Genomic DNA, 17303 nt, shown 5'->3' with positions numbered 1-17303 from the left:
TTGCCACAAATAGGAGAGTGCAGTTATGGCAGAGAAGGGATAGATATGACAATGATAGTTGGAAATGGTCACTAGACAAGAACTGGGTATTGAAAGGAAATTAGGAGGTATGTACAATACCCCTTTAGTAACAATATTGAAAACTACTATGTCTATAAGAAAACTAGGAATTATGTTGATAGATTTACTGATGTTAAACCATCATTGCATTCCTGGGATGAAACCTACTTTATCATAGTGAATGATCTTCTTGATGAGGCATTGAATCCTGTTTGCCACGATTTTGTTGAGGATCTTTGCATCTATGTTCATCAAGGATATTGGTCTGTAATTTTCTTTTTTTCGCAACATCTCTATCTGGTTTTGGTATTAAGGTGATGTTGGCTTCATAAAAGCTGTTTGGAAGTGTTCCTATTTTTTCAATTTCATGAAAGAGCTTAGCCAGGATTGGTAGTAGTTCCTCTTGAAAGATTTGAAAGAATTCATTCGTGAATCCATTAGGGCCTGGGCCTTTGTTTTTGGGTAAATTTTTGATTACGGTTTAAATTATCTCAATAGTGAAGGGAGTGTTTAGATATGCTAAATCTTTTTTATTCAGCCATGCATGGAAGGTTATATGAGTTCAAGAGTTTATCCACTTCTTCCAGGTTCTCATAGTTAGTGGCATAGTCTCTGAATACCCTTTGAATCTCTGCAGTATCTGTAGTGTTCTCCCCTTTTCATTTCTTTTTTTTTTTTTTTTTTAATGCATAATTTTTTTTTATTTAAAACCTTGATTACATACATGATTGTGTTTGGGTTTCAGTCATAAAAGGAACACCACCCATCACCAGTGCAACATTCCCATCACCCAAGTCCCAAATCTCCCTCCTCCCCACCCAACCCCCGCCTGTACCCTAAACAGGCTCTATATTTCCCTAATACATTCTCAATATTAGGACAGTTCAAAATGTAGTTATTTCTCTAACTAAACTCATCACTCTTTGTGGTGAGCTTCCTGAGGTGAGCTGGAACTTCCAGCTCTTTTTTCTTTTGTGTCTGAAAATTATTATTACAAGGGTGACTTTCATTTTTCTTAAAACCCATAGATGAGTGAGACCATTCTGCGTTTTTCTCTCTCTCTCTGACTTATTTCACTCAGCATAATAGATTCCATGTACATCCATGTATAGGAAAATTTCATGACTTCATCTCTCCTGACAGCTGCATAATATTCCATTGTGTATATGTACCACAGTTTCTTTAGCCATTCGTCTGTTGAAGGGCATCTTGGTTGTTTCCAGAGTCTTGCTATGGTAAATAGAGCTGCAATGAATATAGGTGTAAGGAAGGGGTTTTTGTATTGTATTTTGGTGTTCCTAGGGTATATTCCTAGGAGTGGTATAGCTGGATCGTATGGGAGCTCGATTTCCAGTTTTTGGAGGAATCTCCATATCGCTTTCCATAAAGGTTGAACTAGACAGCATTCCCACCAGCAGTGGATAAGAGTTCCTTTCTCTCCACATCCCCGCCAACACTGTTTATTCTCATTCTTTGTGATGTGTGCCATTCTCTGGGGTGTGAGGTGGTATCTCATCGTTGTTTTGATTTGCATCTCCCTGATGATTAGTGATGTGGAACATTTTTTCATGTGTCTTTTGGCCATGCGTATTTCTTCTTTGTCAAAGTGTCTGTTCATTTCTTCTCCCCATTTTTTGATGGGGTTAGATGTTTTTTTCTTGTAAAGTTTTGTCAGTGCCTTGTATATTTTGGAGATTAGCCCCTTATCTGATGGGTATTGGGTGAATAGTTTCTCCCACTCAGTGGGTGGCTCTTGTATCCTGGGCACTATTTCCTTTGAGGTGCAGAAGCTTCTCAGCTTAATATATTCCCATCTGTTAATCTCTGCTTTCACTTGCTTGGAGAGTGCAGTTTCCTCCTTGAAGATGCCTGTAATGTCCTGGAGTGTTTTGCCTATGTGCTGTTCTATATATCTTATGGTTTTGGGGCTGATATCGAGGTCTTTAATCCATTTGGATTTTACCTTTGTACATGATGTTAGCTGGGGGTCTAAGTTTAATTTTTTGCAAGTGGCTATCCAATTGTGCCAACACCACTTGTTGAAGAGGCTTTCCCTGCTCCATTTAGGATTTCCTGCTCCTTTATCAAAAATTAGGTGGTTGTATGTCTGGGGAACATTTTCTGAGTATTCAAGCCTATTCCACTGATCTGAGGACCTATCCTTATTCCAATACCATGCTGTTTTGATAACTGTTGCTTTGTAGTACAGTTTAAAGTTGGGAAAAGTAATTCCTCCCATATTCTTTTTCCCAATGATTGCATTAGCTATTCGAGGGTGTTTATTGTTCCAAATGAATTTCAAAAGTGTCTGATCCACTTCTTTGAAGAATGTCATGGGTATCTTTAGAGGGATGGCATTAAATCTGTATAATGCCTTGGGGAGTATTGACATTTTGATGATGTTAATCCTGCCAATCCATGAGCAGGGTATGTGTTTCCATTTCCGTGTGTCCTCTCTTATTTCTTGGAGCAGAGTTTTATAGTTTTCTTTGTATAGGTCCTTCACATATTTAGTCAAGTTGATTCCAAGATATTTGAGTTTGTGTGGTACTATTGTGAATGGGGTTGTTTTCTTAATGTCCATTTCATCCTTATTACTATTGGTATATAGAAAGGCCATTGATTTTTGTGTGTTAATTTTGTAGCCTGCCACCTTGCTATATGAGTCTATTGTTTCTAGAAGCTTTTTGATAGAGTCTTTAGGGTTTTCTAAGTAGAGTATCATGTCATCTGCAAACAGTGAGAGCTTGACTTCTTCCTTTCCTATCTGGATTCCCTTGATATCCTTTTCTTGCCTAATCGCTATAGCTAGTACTTCCAGTGCTATGTTGAATAGGAGTGGTGAGAGAGGACAGCCTTGTCTTGTGCCAGAATTTAGAGGGAAGGCTTTCAGTTTTTCTCCATTGAGGATAATATTTGCCACTGGCTTGTGGTAGATGGCCTTCACTATATTGAGAAAGGTTCCCTCCATTCCCATCTTGCTGAGAGTTTTGATCAAGAATGGGTGTTGGACCTTATCAAATGCTTTCTCTGCATCTATTGATATGATCATGTGGTTTTTATTTTTCTTGTTATTGATGTTGTGTATTATGTTGATAGATTTACGGATGTTAAACCAGCCTTGCATTCCTGGGATGAAACCTACTTGATCGTAGTGGATGATCTTTTTAACGAGGCATTGAATCCTATTTGCCAGGATTTTGTTGAGGATCTTTGCATCTGCATTCATCAGTGATATTGGTCTGTAATTTTCTTTTTTGGTAGCGTCTCTGTCTGGTTTAGGTATCAAGGTGATGTTGGCTTCATAAAAGCTATTTGGAAGTGTTTCTGTTTGTTCAATTTCATGAAAGAGTCTTGCCAAGATTGGCAGTAGTTCCTCTTGGAAAGTTTGATAGAATTCATTAGTGAATCCATCTGGACCTGGGCTTTTGTTTTTCGGCAGACATTTGATTACTGTTTTAATTTCATCAATGGTGATGGGGGTGTTTAGATATGCTACATCCTCTTCCTTCAACCGTGGAAGATTATAAGAGTCCAAGAATTTATCCATTTCTTCCAGGTTCTCATTTTTAGTGGCGTAGAGTTTTTCAAAGTAGTTTCTGATTACCCTTTGAATCTCTGTCATATCAGTAGTGATCTCTCCTTTTTCATTCCTGATACGAGCTATCAAGTTTCTCTCTCTCTCTTTCTTTGTTAGGTTTGCCAGTGGTCTATCAATCTTGTTTATTTTTTCAAAGAACCAACTTCTGCTTTCGTTGATCTTTCGGATTGTTTTTTGAGTTTCCACTTCGTTGATTTCTGCTCTCAGCTTTGTTATTTCCTTCTGTCTTCCTATTCTTGGGTCCTTTTGTTGAGCATTTTCTAGTTCTATTAGCTGTGTCATTAAGCTACTCAGGTAAGCTCCTTCTTCCTTCCTGATGTGTGCTTGCAAAGCTATAAGTTTTCCTCTCAGTACTGCTTTTGCTGTGTCCCATAAGTTCTGAGAGTTTGTGTCTTTATTGTCATTTGTTTCCAGGAACCTTTTTATTTCCTCCTTGATTTCATCTCGGACCCACTGGTTATTGAGCATGAGGCTGTTTAACTTCCAGGTGTTAAAGTGTTTCTTCTGAGTCCCTTTGGAGTTCACAAATAATTTCAGAGCCTTGTGGTCAGCGAAGGTAGTCTGCAAAATTTCTATCCTCTTGATCTTATGGAGGTATGTTTTATGTGCCAGCATGTAGTCTATCCTGGAGAATGTCCCATGTACATTGGAGAAGAATGTGTATCCAGGTTTCTGGGGATGGAGTGTCCTATATATATCCACTAGGCCTCTTTCTTCCATTTCTCTCCTCAGGTCTAATATATTCTTGTTGGGTTTCAGTCTGGTTGACCTGTCCAGTGTTGACAAAGCCGTGTTAAGGTCCCCCACAATTATTGTGTTGTTGTTGATATTATTTTTCAGATTTGTCAACAGTTGTATTAAATATTTTGCTGGCCCCTCATTCGGTGCATATATGTTTAGGAGAGTGAATTCTTCCTGCTCTGCGTACCCCTTGATTAATATAAAATGTCCGTCTTTGTCCCTTACAACCTTCCTGAGTATAAAGTTTGCATTATTTGATATTAGTATGGCCACTCCAGCTTTTTTATGGGTGTTGTTTGCTTGGATAACTTTTCTCCAGCCTTTTATTTTGAGTCTATGTTTGTTCTGACTATTCAGGTGCGTTTCTTGTAGGCAGCAGAAGGTTGGATTGAGTTTTTTGATCCATTTAGCCACTCTGTGTCTCTTAACTGGTGCATTTAGTCCATTGACGTTGAGAGAAAGAATTGTCCTGGGATTTAACGCCATCTTTATTTCAAAATTTGGTGTGTCTTTTGGGTAGTCTTGTCTTAGATTAGGTCTTTCAGTTTTTCTCTTAAGACTGGTTTTGTGTCTGTGAAGTTTCTGAGCTGTTTTTTGTCTGTGAAACCATGTATTCTTCCATCAAACCGGAAAGTGAGTTTTGCTGGGTATAGTATTCTGGGTGAAGCATTCATTTCATTCAGTCTTGTCACAATATCCCACCACTGCTTTCTGGCATTGAGCGTTTCTGGTGACAGGTCTGCTGTAAATCTCAGGGAAGCTTGCTTGAACATGATTTCCCCTTTTGATCTTGCTGTTTTCAGAATTCTGTCTCTATCTGTGGGATTTGTCATTGTGACTAGGATGTGTCTTGGGGTGGTTTTTCTGGGGTCTCTTTTGGTTGGTACTCTTCGGGCATGCAGGATTTGATCACATATATTCTTTAGCTTTGGAAGTTTCTCTTTAATGATGTTCTTGACCATTGATTCTTCCTGGAAATTTTCTTCCTGGGTCTCTGGGACTCCAATGATTCTTAAGTTGTTTCTGTTGATCTTATCATAGACTTCTATTTTCGTCTGTTCCCATTCTTTGACTAATTTTTCCATTGTCTGCTCATTTGCTTTAAGTTTTTTGTCCAATCTCTCCTGCTGTATGGAATTGTTATGTATCTCATCTTCCACAACACCAAGTCTATTCTCAGCTTCTGATACCCTGTCCCAGAGCTTATCCATTTTGTCATTCACTTCGTTTACTGACTTTTTCAGTCCTGTTAGTTGACATGTTATTTCAGTTTGGAGTTTTGTCATTTCTGCCTTCATATTTTCTTGGTTCTTATTAGTGTTCTGTTCAACTCGATCCATGGTTTCTTGGAGTCTGTTGAGCACCTTCCATATTGCTAGTCTAAAGTCCTTATCTGAGAGGTTGATTAGTTGTTCAGTCATTATCTGGTCCTCAGAATTGTCATCTTCATTCTCTATGTCTGATGCTGGCCTGCGTTGTTTCCCCATTGTCACACTTGTATTATGGGTTTTTCTACGTGTTGTGGTGGTATTCATTGTCTATATGATGTAGGCAGCACACTCCTCTGGCTCCTCCCTTTCTGGATGGGCTGACTTGCCTCTAAGCGAGGGGAGTCCTCCGTGGATGAAGCCTCACACTGGGTCAAATCTTAGGCCCGAGCATGCAACAGAGAAGACAGTCCAGAGAGAAATGTTTGCTTCTGTGATATAGCGCCGTTCTTAGTGTGATTTTTCCTTCTTGTTGCAATGGAGTTCTTTCCTTAGAAAGAGTGCACGGCCGCGTAGCGAAGCGGAGCGGCAGTGCTCTGCTGGAGCCTCTTTTTGCCCCACTCGCAAGAGTTTCACGCAAGAGGACAGTAGACAGACATAGACAGGTCACACTCACAGTCTTTCACAGCTGAGCCCCACTGGGCCGGTGTACTTTCGCGGATTTTCCCCGCCTGGTGTCACACACAGGGAGCCCTTTTTTTTTTTTTTTTTTTTTTTTAGTTTTTTTTTGGGTCACACCCAGCAGTGCTCAGGGGTTACTCCTGGCTGTCTCCCCTTTTCATTTCTAATATGCGTTATCAAGTTTCTCTCCTTCTCTTTCTTTGTGAGTTTTGCCAGTGGTCTATCAATCTCGTTTATTATTTAAAAGAACCACCTTCTGCTTTTGTTGATCTTTCGGATTGTTTTTTGGGTTTCCATTTCATTGATTTCTGCTCTTAGCTTTGTTATTTCCTTCTGTCTCCATATTTTTGGTTCCTTTTGTTGATCATTTTTTAATTCTATAATTTGCGCCATTAAGCTATTCATGAATGCTCCTTCTTCCTTCCTGATGTGTGCTTGCAAAGCTATAAAATTTCCTCTCAGTACTGCTTTTGCTGTATACCATAGGTTCTGATAGTTTGTGTTCTCATTGTCATTTGTTTTCAGGAATGTTTTTATTTCCTCTTTGATTTCTTCTCGGACTCACCTGTTGTTCAGTAGTAGACTGTTTAATTTCCACCTGTTAAACTTTTTCTTGTGTGTCCCTTTGTAGTTCACATCTAACTTCAGAGCCTTGTGGTCAGCAAAGGTAGCCTGCAAAATTTCTTTTTTTTTTCTCTTTATTTGGATATCTTGATTACATAAATGATTGTGATAAGGTTTCAGTCCTATAAAGATCACCCCTCTTCACCAGTGCAACATTCCCGCCACCAAAGTCCCAAATCTCCCTCCATCCCACCCCACCCCCACCTGTACTCCAGACAGGCTTTCCAGTTCCCTCATTCATTCACTTGATTATGGTAGTTCTCAGTGTAGTTATTTCTATAACTGTGCTCACCACTCTTGTGGTGAGCTTCATGGAGTGAGCTGGTGTTCCAGCTCTCCTCTAATTGTCTCTGAGGATTGTCACAAAAATGACTTTTATTTTTCTTAAGACCCATAGATGAGTGAGACTATTCTGCGTCTCTCTCTCTCCCTCTGACTTATTTCACTGAGCATGATAGATTCCATGTACATCCATGTATAGGAAAATTTCATGACTTCATCTCTCCTGACGGCTGCATAATATTCCATTGTGTATATGTACCACAATTTCTTTAGCCATTCGTCTGTTGAAGGGCATCTTGGTTGTTTCCAGAGCCTGGCTATTGTGAATAGTGCTGCAATAAATATAGGTGTGAGGAAGGGGTTTTTGTATTGTATTCTTGTGCTCCTAGGGTATATCCCTAGGAGTGGAATAGCTGGGTCGAATGGGAGCTCAATTTCCAGTTTTTGAAGAAACCTCCATATCGCTTTCCATAGAGGCTGTACTAGACGGCATTCCCACCAGCAGTGGATAAGAGTTCCTTTCTCTCCACATCCCCGCCAGCACTGATTGTTCTCATTCTTTGTGATGTGCGCCAATCTCTGTGGTAGCCTGCAAAATTTCTATCCTCTTGACTTTATGGAGTTATGTTTTATGTGCCAGCATGTGGTCTATCCTGGAGAATGTACTTTGGAAAAGAATGTGTATCCAGGTTTCTGAGGATGGATTGTCCTATATATATGTCTATTAGGCCTCTTTCTTCCATTTCTCTTTTCAGGTCTAGTATATTTTTGTTGGGTTTCAATCTGCTTGACCTATCAAGTGTTGACAGGCCCGTGTTGAGGTTTCCCACAGTTATTGTGTAATTATTGATATTCTTTTTTAGTTTTGTCAGTAATTGTATTAAATACTTTGCTAGTCCCTCATTGGGTGCATATATGTTTAAGAGTGATTTCTTTCTGCTGTACACATCCTTTGATTAGTACAAAATGTCCATCTTCGTTCCTTACAACTTTTCTGAGTATAAAGTTTGTGTCATCTGATATTAGTATGGCCACTCCAGCTTTTTTAAGGGTGTTGTTTGCTTTGATGATTTTCCTCCAGATTTTGATTTTGAGTCTATGTTTCTTCTGACTTTTCAGGTGCGTTTCTTGTAGGCAGCAGAAGGTTGGGTTCAGTTTTTTTTTTTTGGTTTTTGGGCCACACCCGGCAGTGCTTAGGGGTTACTCCTGGCTGTCTGCTCAGAAATAGCTCCTGGCAGGCATGGGGGACCATATGGGACACTGGGATTTGAACCAACCACCTTTGGTCCTGGATCGGCTGCTTGCAAGGCAAACGCTGCTGTGCTATCTCTCCGGCCCCCAGTTTTTTTTTTTTTTTTAATCCATTTCGCCACTCTGCGTCTCTTTAACTGGTGCATTTATTCCATTGACATTGAAAGAGATAATTGTCATGGGATTTAGTGCCATCTCTGTGTAGAAGTTTGGTATGTTTGTTGGTCTGTCTTGTCTTTAAATTAGACCTTTCAGTTTTTCTTTTAAGGTTGGTTTTGAGTCTGTAAAGTTTCTTAGCTGTTGTGTATCTGTGAAACTATGTGTACTTAAAATCTAAAAGTGAGTTTTGCTGGGTGCAGTATTCTAGGCAAAGCATTTATTTCATTGAATTTTATCACTATATCTCACTATTGCCTTCTGGCCTTGAGTGTTTCTGGTGACAGGTCTGCTGTAAATTTCAAGGGTGCTCCCTTGAATGTAATTTACTTTTTTGATCTTGCTGCTTTCAGTATTCTGTCTCTATCTGTGGGAATTATCATTGTGACTAGGATGTATCTTGGGGTGTTTTTCCTGGGGTCTCTTTTAGCTGGTACTCTTTGAGTATGCAGGATTTGGTCACATGTATTCTTTAGCTCTGGTAGTTTCTCTGTGATGATGTTCTTGACTGTTGATTATTCCTGAAGATTTTCTTCTTGGGTCTCTGGGACTCCAGTGATTCTTAAGTTGTTTCTGTTGAGCTTATCAAAGACTTCTATTTTCATCTGTTTATATTCTTTAAGTAATTTTTCCATTGTCTGATCATTTGCTATAAGGCTTTTTTCCAGTCTCTTCTGCTGTATGAAGTTGTTATGCATCTCATCTTCTAGCCCACTAATTCTGTCCTCAGCTTCTGTTACCCTGTGGAAGAGCTTATCCACTGAGTCCTTCAATTCATCTACTGAGTTTTTCAGACCTGTTATTTGACCTGATATTTCAGTTTGGAGTTTTCTGATTTCTATCTCATTTCATATTCTCTTGATTCTTATTAGTGTTCTGTTCTATACTTTCTTTGAGTTCTGTACACATCCTCCATATTTCTTCCCTAAACTCTATATCTGAAAGACTAAATAGGTGGTTGGCCGTTGTTGGGTCATCAGAGTTGCCATATTCTTTCTCTATGCCTGATGTTGGTCTGTGTAGCTTCCCCTAACTTAATAGCTATCTTCCCCTAACTTAATAGAAACTACCTTGTAATTAATCATCAGGTACTTCAAATGTCAAGGAGTATTGCCTCTGATTTTTATTCTTCTTAACTAGAAAGTACATGCAACATGAATTCTTTAGTCTATAGTAGTCTGTTCTAGCATAACTACTAGAACCACAAAGAAAGACTTCATAAACTCCATTCCCTGATCTGCACAGCCACCAAGATCTCTAGAAACAGGTCTGATTTTACCATCCAAGATAAAGTAGAAGTCTTCCACATACCACGAAAGCAGCAAGAGGAGAATAAATGATCTATTTTTTTTGACGTCTTTATTTTGGTGTGGAGATTACGGTTGATGTCTCCAATATTATTTTATTTTATTTTGTTTTGTCTTTCTCTTTCTTTTTGCACTTGAGTATGATTTGATTTCAGAACCGAGATTATTGTGTGGTGCCTGTTTTTATTGTTGTGGTGCTTATCGGTTATTTAATTCGATATTTTTTTTGTGTGTGTGTGTGTGTGTGTGTATTGTTGTGGTATTTTAATTACTTTTTTCACATCCTCTCTCAAACTGAGGTTGGAAGCCTCTAGACAGGACTCTGCCTATTTTCAGTATATTTGATTTTTGATTGAGAAGAGGACATATTAGGTGATGGGTATTCCCCTGATTTAATGTGAATATGTACCCAAAATACTACAGTGAAAGATATGTAAGCCATTATGGAAAAAAAAGAAAATTGTGTTTTTAATCAGAAACTTTCTTTGACTTACATGTATTATTATTATATTAATTATATTATATGTTATGTTATGTCACTATATTATGTTATATTAGTTTACCTTATTATGTTAATCAATTTTGTCCTTTAAATGAATTCTTACTTAAAAAAAACAAAAAAAAAAACAAAAAAAAAAAACAACTTTAGTTTGCCCTGAAGAAAAGAAAAAAATAAATAAAAGATAAAATAAGGCCTCCCAATTCTTACCACAGGCTGTGTTCTTTACACTGGCTGTATAGAAAGAGGAGGTACAGTAAAGGCACCCCATATACACCTCAACACAGGCCCCTTGCCGGGTATGTATTGTGAATTGGGGGACAAAAAAAAAAAAAAAAAAAAAGAATTCATGCAACAAATTTTTATAATTATTCAGTGCTCTGAAGCCAGGATGCCAATGTTGGGTGCTGAAATATTTGTTGTTTAGTGAAGTCCTGATTTCTAGTTCAAAGATGACTACTTTCTTGCTCTATTGAAGTGGTTGAAGGATCTCTCCAGTATCTTCTATAAGGAGTCAAATCCATTTATGAACTCTACATCTATCCTACTTACGTCTTTGATGCCTCCCTTTCCTAATGTCATCACAACGGAAATTAAGTTTTAACATATAAATTTGTTTGGGGACAAAAAATTTTAGTCTATGACAGATGGCATAAAATTTCAGTCAATCGACAGTATTCTTATGAACCCATCTACAGTTTCTTTGTAAAGGCAACTAAAAGATCAGAAAGATATTCCAAGACACTTACCTAGCTATTGATCTAGTTATATGTATATATAGCTCCTTAAAAATGACTTAGAAGTATGTATTTTAAGCTTTGTTAGCTCTATTTCATTTCTACAGTATTAAACAGACAATTCTTTCAAACTCTTCTCATTAGAATATATCTCTTTGCTTTGCTAACCTCTATAAGTTATGTAATGCTGGGTTTAGGGGCATTTAGGGATGGCTTATCCAGTGAAGTACTATGTAATTAAAATATAATTTTAATAATTTAGTTATACTTGAATTTCTCAGAGGCAAGTAGAGAGAGCCATGAGAGGAGATTGTCTAAGGACAGGACCAAAATGAGTGGGTAATGGGATTTTTCAGTGTGAAGGCTTTGAGGCAAGGACAAGGTGATTTATGTATGATTATCTAGGCAGAAACCAGGATGAAGAAATGCTGATGACTAAAAATGGAGACTGGAGCTAGGTTAAGCAGGGTATGAGAATCTAAAGTTAAGGGTTTTTCATCTTTCCCCAAGATATAGGAGTTTGATGAAGATGAAAAATGCCCAGCATTGAAAAAGATAAATATGAATATTATATAGTAAATAGCATGGATAAAGATGCAGTAAGGGGTCATCTGGGATGTGTGGATGAAATAAATGGATTTGGGGCCAGAGCGGTGGCACAGGGTGGCGTGTCAGCCTTGCACACGCTGACCTAGGAGGGACCGTGGTTCGATCCTCAGGCATCCCATATGGTTCCCCAAACCAGTAGCGATTTCTGAGCACAGAGCACGGAGTTACCCCTGAGCATTACTGGGTGTGGCCCAAAAATAAAAAAAAGAAAAGAAAAGAAAGAAATGGATTTGATAGGTAATAGAATGACAGACTTTGTACCTTACTAAATGGAGGAGTAAAGAGAGAAAGATTTCTTGTATTCCTCGAGGATATCTGAGTATCTGGATGACTAAAACAATGATGACGCCAAGTCCAGAGAATTTCAGGTTCTTTGAAGGGGTCACACTTAATATTTCAACTCATTTTTATTATTTACATTTGTCCCACCATCATTAATCTCTTTTTTCCTATACTTTTGAAGACCTCTAAGGTTGGTCCACTGTGGATTTCTATTCCAGCCCAGTGCGTGGATATTCTATCTGAAACATCCTATGTACTTTACCCAGTTGATGAAAAATAACTGATGAGTTTTCCTTTTTTTTTTTTTTGTTCTTGGGTCATCCCAGTTGTGTTCAGGGCTTACTCTGCTCAGGGATCATTCCTGGGGAATCTAGGAGTCAGTGTTAATTCCTGGCTTTATTTTACTATCTTCCTGGCCATGGGTTCCCAATTTTTACAGATTATGCATGAAACAGTGGATTGCTAGTATATATCATCACACTGATCTTCTGATGTTCCTTATCTCCTCCTAATGTGATTCTTAATGCTTTTGAGAAAAGCTTTTCACTTGCCATACATCTGCCTGCTGTTCCTTGGTTTCATCTGTCCTCCCTGTAGAGCTGGGCTACTTTCTCTCTTTATTCCCAAGCCCACATCAATACTCCTAAGTGATACTGAAGGACCAGCTACCTTTGGACACATTGCCTTTCCTTTCAAGTGGCATTTTTGGCTCTCAGACAGACTCTACCTAATTTAGGATTGTAACCACTGATTTGCTTAACTTTTTCTTTCACTCAGACTTCATTCAAACTCTGGGACCATACAGATTTGTAAAAGAGTAAATAAGCATTTTAAGGCAGACCTATAATTCATGTTCAAATAATTTGCTGAAATTCATTATACCATACCTTGCCTTTTATAATATTATTAGCATGATGATCAAAATGGGCTTAAATGGCTTTAGAATTAGGGAGAGAAAGTATGTGTGATATAACAATATAAATAAGGAGTCAGTAGTGCAGTATAGACAACAGAACTCAAGGAGATTTTTTTTTAAAGGTCTATAGGTCCCTACTTCTGCACCCTCATTATCTCGTATTTTCTATGCATAGCACAGTTCCATCCACCTGAAGGTTACCCACACTTTCAGGATAAACAGTAACTGCCTGATGCCAGGGTCTTGTGATTTGAAAAAGTTAGAGAATCAATTCATTGATCTTGGTGGATGGTGGGATGATGGAAGAGGAAGCAAAAGCATAAAGGCCCCAATTACTGTTTTTTTATGGGGTGGTTACATTAAGTACAAGCTATTTATTTAAATGCAGGAAGAAAAATACTTAAAATATAGACATTTTTTGATACTGTGTTTATATATCTTGCTATGTGTTTTAGAATAAGTCACTTTGCAACAATCAGATGAATAATGACTTCCTGTTGGGCTAAATACCATGAAGAAAATGCATTTAGTGGCAGAAGTAGGATAAAGCCAGGGATGGCAGTGGCAAGAATTAGGAGGAGTTTTTACTAAAACATGGTCTAAATGATGGGATGGAGGATGGGACTAAAACTATTAAAACATGGTCTAAATGATGGGATAGGATAGATATCTGGAGGAACAAGTGCCAGGCAGATGGAGAAAAGCTTGACTTTTGAAACCTATATTGAGACTTAAATGTCAAACATTGTATCCTAGCCTGACCTCTGCCTTCCTGTCTCCAGCCATTGTCTTAGACTCACTGAACTCCCCTTTCAAAGCGCTGTGTCTTTGCTTTATTTTCTCTACATACCCTTCCTCTTTTTTTTTCCCCCCCTTGGGAAAAATCACAATTAGAACATAGATAAAAATGTCTTTTATCCCACCCCTACCCACATCCCTCCCTTTTACTCTCACCCCCACAAGTTCTCATCTCCAGGAAGCACTGGCTTTCCCCCTCCCCACTTCATTGCTTTCTCTCTGTCAGTCTTATTTCTAATCTGCACTTATTGACTTGGACTGTAATGTATTTGTTTAAAATTTTTCTTCCTTTGTAGAGTATATGCCCCAACTTAATCTTCTTTAGATTTCTACCTAGAACATGGCAGGTGGTATCTATGGAAGGCAGCAAAGAATGATGGGAAAAAGAATGGTTGGGAGAAAAGAGTGAATGTTAGCAGGAAATGAATATGAAAATATTTTCTAGAAGATATGAAATGAAGTATACTCAGAAAAAGGTGAATTAAAAATGAATAAAGTCAATTTTAGTAAATGTTGAAGGTACCTCCAAACGTGTGCATAAGGGATCCAAAGGCCCTTCTAGGTCATTTATTCTTGCTCAGTTGGGCCAGTCATTCAATTCAAGGCCTGAGGACTAATACTAGTTGGGTCCTGTTGTGCTGTGGATACCTGGACTACTCTAGCATTCTGAGTGCTGCATCTACAGTGATGAGGAACCATGTGGTGCTGGACTTCAAATTGGGACTTTCTGCCTGCAAGACATGTGGTCTTACCCCCTATACTATCCTTCTAGCTCTGAAGATGATTTTAGAATATTACCAGTGATGGCACCCTGTGATTTTCTAGAAACCAAGTGATGACTTAGTCATTGGTATCTCATGAGGCAAAATCAAACTTATTATTTCTAGGTTGGTAACCTTCTGAAAGTAGGAGTGGCTCTACTTTTTTCATTTTAAGTCTGCCTTTATATATATATATATATCTTTAGCCCAATATCTATATCTATCTATCTATCTATATCTATCTATCTATCTATCTATCTATCTATCTATCTATCTATCTATCTATCTATCTATATTGCATTCTTCATGGGTTAGATTACAAGAATGGAAGCCTAAATCTGCTTTCTGTATAACCACTTCCCTTCTTTAGCAGTGTGCTTGGGAAATGATACTCTGTACCAGAAAGCAAACTAATATGCTTTTTGCCTTCTTAGCCTTTTCATCACCTTGTTAGCTTGAGACCACTATTTTTCTTTTAAATTATGCCCAGTTGTGCCAGAGGCTAGTCCCAGCTCAGTGCTCCCACTGGTGCTGTTGAATGTGTATGTGGGTGACAAGGTGGGCGTTGGAAGTGGGGTGGTGAGGAACTTTGTATCCAAACACTGCCCCAAATTAGACCTGGAACTCCCACATACAAAACATGCTCAACCTTTTAAACTGTTTCCCTCCACGGTCACATTTTTCATCTTGGAACATTGATATCTGATTATTGAGTGGGATAGGAATGGAGTATTTTAATTTAGCACCTTCAGACTGTAACTGTTGGCATATTATTGCATTTGGAGATGTTTTGGTATTTTTGTGTTTGTTAATTAGAAGAAGAAAATAAGAACTTCAGCTACCAGCTTGTTCCATTGTGAAAATCATTACAGTATTTGAACAGTCATCATGACTATATTAAACATCCTATTAATGTTGCTTTGCATTTCTTGAATGCTAGTAAACTTGGAATTTTTTATTGGTGGACTGGGAGAAAATGAGGGGACCTGTCGGCTTTGCCTGTTTCTCTTCTCTTGTCATCTGAAGCTCTCCTGAGAGGGCCAGGTCCTATCAGAACCTATGGGACACAGCAAAAGCAGTACTCAGAGGAAAATTTATAGCTTTACAAGCACACATCAGGAAGAAAGAAGGGACATACCTCAATAGCTTAATGAGGCAGCTTATATAATTAGAAAATGATCAACAAAAGGAACCAAAAATAGGGAGACAGAAGAAAATAAAAAAGCTTAGAGCAGATATCAATGAAGTGGAAACTCAAAACACAATCGGAAAGATCAATGAAAGCAGAAATTGGTTCTTTAAAAAAATAAACAAGATTGATAGACCATTGGCAAAACTCACAAGGAAAGAGAGAGAAACTTAATAACCTATATCAGAAATGAAAAGGGGGAGATCACTATAGATATTCCAGAGATTCAAAGGGTAATCAGATTACTTTGAGAGACTCTATGCCACTAAACATGAGAACCTGGAAGAAATGGGTAAATTCTTGGACTCCTATTACTTTCCAAGGTTGAATAAGGAGAACGTAGCATATCTAAACACCCCTATCAATACTGAGAAATAAAACGGTAATCAAATGTCTGCCCAAAAACAAAACTCGAGGACCAGATGGATTTAGTAATGAATTCTTTCAAACCTTTCAAGAGGATATACTAACAATCCTGGCCAGGCTCTATCATGAAATTAAAAAAAGATGGGAACACTTCCAAATAGCTTTTATGAAGCCAACATCACCTTGATACCAAAACCAGAGAGAGATGCTGCCAATAAAGAAAATTATAGACCAATATCCCCGATGAACACTGATGCAAAGATCCTCAACAAAATCCTGGCAAATAAGATCCAATGCCTCATCAAGAAGATCATTAACTACAATCAAGTAGGTTTCATCTCAAAAATGCAAGGATGGTTTAACATCCGTAAATCTATCAACATAATACACAGCATCAACAACAAGAAAAATAAAAATCACATTATCATATCAAAAGTTGCAGAGAAAGCATTTGATAAGGTCCAACATCCATTCTTGATAAAAAATAAAAACCTCTCAGCAAGATGGGAATGAAAGGAACCCTTCTCAATATAGTTAAGGCCATCTACCACAAGCCAATGGCAAATATCATCCTCAATGGAGAAAACTAAAAGCCTTTCCTCTGAATTCTGGTACAAGACAAGGCTGTCCTCTCTCAGCTCTCCTATTCAACATAGTACTGGAAGTACTAGTTATAGTGATTAGGCAAGAAAAAGATATCAAAGGCATCCAGATAGGAAAGGAAGAAGTCAAACTCGCATTGTTTGCAGATGACATGATACTCTACTTAGAAAACCCTAAAGACTCTACCAAAAAGCTTCTAGAAACAATACACTCATATAGCAAGGTGGTAGGCTACTTAATTAACACACAGAAATCAATGGCCTTTTTATACACCTATAATGATAGGGAAGAAATGGACATTAAGAAAACAACCCCATTCACATTGCTGCCACACAAACTCAAATACCTTGGATCAACTTGACTAAAGACGTGAAGGACCTATACAAAAAGAACTATAAACCACTCCTCCAAGAAATAAGAGAGTGCATGTGGGAATGGAAACACATACCCTGCTCTTGGATTGGCAGGATTAACATCATTAAAATGGCAATACTACCCAAAACATTGTACAGATTTAATGCGATCCTTCTAAAGATACTCATGATTTTCTTCAAAGAAGTGGATCAAACACTTCTGAAATTCATTTGGAACAATAAACAGCCTTGAATAGCTAAAGCAACCCTTGGGAAAAG

At 38.1% G+C, this 17303-nt stretch overlaps 1 protein-coding gene and 1 non-coding gene across 2 annotated transcripts in view; both read left to right on the top strand.

Annotated features, from left to right (window-relative positions):
• MAP3K5 (mitogen-activated protein kinase kinase kinase 5) overlaps nucleotides 1-17303 on the top strand; it is a 233126-nt gene that overhangs the window by 19827 nt on the left and 195996 nt on the right. The gene's annotated exons all lie outside the window — the stretch shown is intronic.
• Nucleotides 10604-10736, top strand: LOC126031948 (small nucleolar RNA SNORA51). Its single transcript, XR_007503752.1, has one exon. It is a non-coding gene; the product is annotated as a small nucleolar RNA SNORA51 (small nucleolar RNA).

This window comes from Suncus etruscus, chromosome 15 (assembly GCF_024139225.1).
Source record: "Suncus etruscus isolate mSunEtr1 chromosome 15, mSunEtr1.pri.cur, whole genome shotgun sequence".
In the NCBI taxonomy this organism is placed as follows: Eukaryota; Metazoa; Chordata; class Mammalia; order Eulipotyphla; family Soricidae; genus Suncus; species Suncus etruscus.
Note: the sequence above shows the minus strand (reverse complement) of the source record. Positions and strands in the feature narration are given on the sequence as shown.